We start from the raw sequence: 4358 nt of genomic DNA, 5'->3' as shown, positions 1-4358 counted from the left end.
GTATATATTCTTTCTTAGTTAAAACTCTTTCAGCCCTCACTATCAACCAGGCACTGAGCCAAGGGCATCCTTGAATTCCCTCATTTAATGTGCACTGTGCTATGGGTCAAGTATAACCCTCACCCTCTTCTTTCTACCTCTAAAGAAGCTAAGGACCCACAGCCAATGAGAGGGAAGTCCATGTTCATGTTCATGTCCCATCTCTACATCCCCTCATGTCCCTGCCCTCCCTGGCTGGTCATACACTGGGGTCCTGCCAGGGCCTTTACTCCCCAAGACCCAAGTTGTGTGCTCAGTGCAGCTGAGTATGAGCTGCATGGCATGCCTCCCAGCATGTGCCCCCCACCCCCAGCACGTGCCCACACTCCTACCCACTCTGTCTGTAGCCAGCATTACAGACTGGAGTCCCGGCTTATGAAGACGCATGGAGTTGATTAGACTGGGCCCAAGCCCCAATTCATCATCCTCTGCACGCCTTTCAGAAAGCCCCATGTGCTCTCCGACAAGTGAGCTCGGTGTAGGCAGCACTGTTCTGATTAAAAATAACAGGCCAGGCTTAGGATCGATCCAGGCGCCAGAGTCCAGCTTCTTCCCGGGTTTCGCAGGGCAGGGCCTCGGAGTGCAAGATGACCAGGCCGTAATGATGATGGAAGACCCGGCTTGCACATGAAGCTGGGGGAGTCTAGGGTCGTAAGGGTCAGTGGGATGCTGCCTTCAGAGCTCTTTCCCATCTCTGGTGTACAGGACAAGGGAAGCACTGGCCAAAGAGGGCACTTTGGACTCTGGGGAGAGCCTGGATGGCTTCCAATCTAGCAGCCACCAGGATGGCTGTCAGGCACAGATGTAGCCACACCCTGGCATGTCAGCAGTGGTGTCCTTTTCACGAGGAGAGGGCTCACACAGTGGCAGAGCACAGATGGGCCCATGAGGGGAAGCAGTTTTCCTCCAGTGTCAGCTATACGGATGCACCCTTAGACCTCTGCCCCATTGCGGACGTGCAACCTGCCCTAGTCACTGAACAGACATCTCCATTATGAGGTTGGTTGTGATAACATCACAGTGCAGCAAATTATTTTACCTAATGACAGCCTCAAAGTGCAAGAGTCACTAAGCTGGCCATTTTATTCTAGCATGTCTTTCTGATTATTCTCTTTTATCATTAGTTGTTGTTAACCCTTTATTGTGCCTAATATACAAGTGAAGTGCTGTGGGTACATATGTGAATCAATATAGACCATGCATCACTTCATGACAAGGATTCATTCTGACAAACACATTGCTAGGGGATGCTCTCCTTGTGTGAACATCAGAGCTTACTTATGAAAACCAAGACAGATGGCATCATTAGGAGATTGAGTCTAATGGAGCCACCATTGTCCATGTGGTCTGTTGCAGTAAGCTTCAGATTGCTGGGAGGAACCTCCAGACCAGACACAGTTATGGGAGAAAGGGAATTTATTTGAAGCTTACAGATTCAAGGGAAGTGCCATTCAGAAGAAGCTGGCCCACGTTCACTGGTCCACACAAAGAGAAAAAAGCAACCACCACTAACACAAGCAATTGCACTCCAGGAACCCCAGTCAAGGGTCCTGCACTTTCTGTATCTTTGGCTGGAAATCTGATTCACCCCCAGTAGCAAACACCTTAGGGCTGGACACCAGGATCTGCCCACAGTGACACCTCCTCCAGCCAGGAGGTTGGAAATCTAAGAAGCTTTAATAAAACTGAATATATTGAGGGACATCCATTCAAAACTACCACAGGGCCCATCACTGGCCATAAACAGTTATGCTTTGCAGGACTATATACACAGCGTTCTGCACTTCCATGCATGATTCAGGGGTCTTGGAATATGCTCCTGGTTTGTTGGGGAGATTTCTAGATTTCTATGTTACAAAGTTTACTAAGCCTTGCTTCAGAAGGCACAGAGTTAATGGGAAAGTATTCAACTCAGGGTGACTGTGGCTCCTTCATCTGGACTCACTGATATCTTCTGACACTCTTCTATCCACACTCAGTTTCAGGGATCATAACCCACATTCATGTGTTTCCAGGAACAATGGAATCATTGTACCTTTTTGCCTGGGTCCAGTCTGTGTCTAAATGCCCTTTCTCACGGACTACACGAGTTGACTTCCACTTGGTCTTCTCTGTGGACCCCTCGCTCCTGTCCCTGGGCTGTTTCTAAACCAGAGACATTGTGCTTGTACTACTCTGAAATTTAACGCTCCACAGTCATTGAGGAATGACATTTGTCGTCCTTTTCTTCCATTGGTCTCTGGACTAATGGATGACCAGGAGCCTAACTTTTGGGTTATTGAGCTTTCCCCCACTCCCCAGTATCTAGTCTGTGGCCAGTGCTCAAGCGATGTGGCTGAGTACATAGATAATGGCACCCCATACAGATGAAAGCACTCTATTTATTCTGACATTTCTATCAATACTTAAAATCTTGGGGCTGGAGAGATAGCTTAGTGGTTAAGCACTTGCCTGCGAAGCCTAAGGACCCCGGTTTGAGGCTCAATTCCCCAGGACCCACGTTAGCCAGATGCACAAGGGGGCACACGCATCTGGAGTTCGTTTGCAGTGGCTGGAAGCCCTGGCACACCCATTGTCTGCCTCTCTCTGTCTCTTTCTCTCTCTGTCTGTTGCTCTCAAATAAATAAATAAATAATAAATAAATAGTGTTGTTTTTAAAAACAGAAAGATCTTCACAAAGATCTTGGTATACTTAAAGTTAAAAATATGATTGCCTGCAGGTTGATATAGACCTGTGAACAACATTTGAAAGCAAACAATGAAAGTCTGGGACAATCACATTGCACGAAAGCACAGCATGCAGTGAACTGGAAATAGCCTGGACTTTGTTTCGTATAAGAAGGACCTGAGTGTGCATCCAGGAAGCAGGAACCCCAGGAGCCATGTTACAAGTCAGTCCACAGAAAGAAAGGAAAGGAATCTTCTATTAATTCCAAGAAAGAAGATGTCATTTTTGCCCCAGTAACTTCTGGTATGGAAGTTATTAAATATTTCCCAATTTTAGAATATTAAAACCAAAATAATACTAAATATGTTTCAATATTTTTGAGTTATGTTGTCTATTGTCTCCTTCCCAGCCCCTTGAAAGAGCAATTCTGGCTCCCAACTCTTGCCTGCACCATCTGGTTTGTTATGGGTGTTAGGGGTTTAGGAAAGTCCTTAAACCCTAAACCATAGGTCCAAGTCTACTTTTAATCAAAGAACTGCTTTAGTTGGGAAGGACTTTTAAGCAAAAAGTGAAAGGACCTCTCACAGTTGGGCCTGTGAGGCTGTGGGTCATGGCTACAGACAGGGTCAGTCTGAGTGCTAAGGAGGCAGAGAAAGTAAGTCATGTGACCACTCATCCCTCTTTGAGACAACGCCTGCATGAACAGGCAATAGGAGGAATACAGGGAGACCAGCCCTTGTGGACTGGCTCATATGGGCCATTAGAAACGTATGGTTATCACCATCTTCGGCCCCAGTGGACACCAGGAACTGGCAGACAACTGAGGAAGGAGAAGGTTTAGTGAGGGAACGAGGGATAAGAGAAGCAGTCTGACCCTGGTTTGCTGGGCCTGATTGGCTGTGTTCACAGGAGTTAAGAGAGAACTTAATCCAGCAGGGCCCTTGGGGCTGGCATGGGGCTTCAGTTGCTTTGCTAAAGCCCTTGGTGGGATGTGATTGCTACAAGGCTGGCGAGGCTGTGGTTGATCGCAGTGGCTTAGACATGCTGTGACTAGAGTTCCTGAAGTGCTACATGAAGTGACCTAGACGAGAGGAAAGAAGGACCAGGCGGACAAAGGGGCCTCTTTGAGTCACTAGGAAACATATGTGACAGGATTTGTGTTGAGGTGGAGTTCCTAAGGATAAAGTTAATAGAAAGTCTATTGGCTCTGTTTATGGTATTTTGTACAAAAGCTTTTCAGCTTCATGAGATCCTACTGAAGGAGTGAGTGTTTAATTTCCTGGGCTACTGGGGTGTTGTTCAGCAAGTCTTTACCTCCTCCTAAATCATGGTGTTCCCCCTGTCTTTTCTTCCACTCGTGTAAGAGTTTCAGGTCTTTTGTTGAGGTCTTTAATCCATCTGGAGTTGATTTTTGTGCATGGTGAGAGGAGTGGGTCTAGTTTCACTTTTCCACTTGTGGTTATCAAATTTGTCCAGGATCATTTGATGAAGATGCTGTCTTTTCTCCAAACCACCTTGCTGGCTCCTTTGTCAAAGATCAAACAGCTGTAGTTACTTGAGTTAAGGTCCAAGTTTTCAATTCTGTTTCATTGGCCATATGCCAATACCATGCTGTTTTTGTTACTAAGGCTCTGTAGTATAGTTTTAAATA

This window comes from Jaculus jaculus, chromosome 2, assembly GCF_020740685.1.
Source record: "Jaculus jaculus isolate mJacJac1 chromosome 2, mJacJac1.mat.Y.cur, whole genome shotgun sequence".
NCBI classification, from domain to species: Eukaryota; Metazoa; Chordata; class Mammalia; order Rodentia; family Dipodidae; genus Jaculus; species Jaculus jaculus.
Note: the sequence above shows the minus strand (reverse complement) of the source record.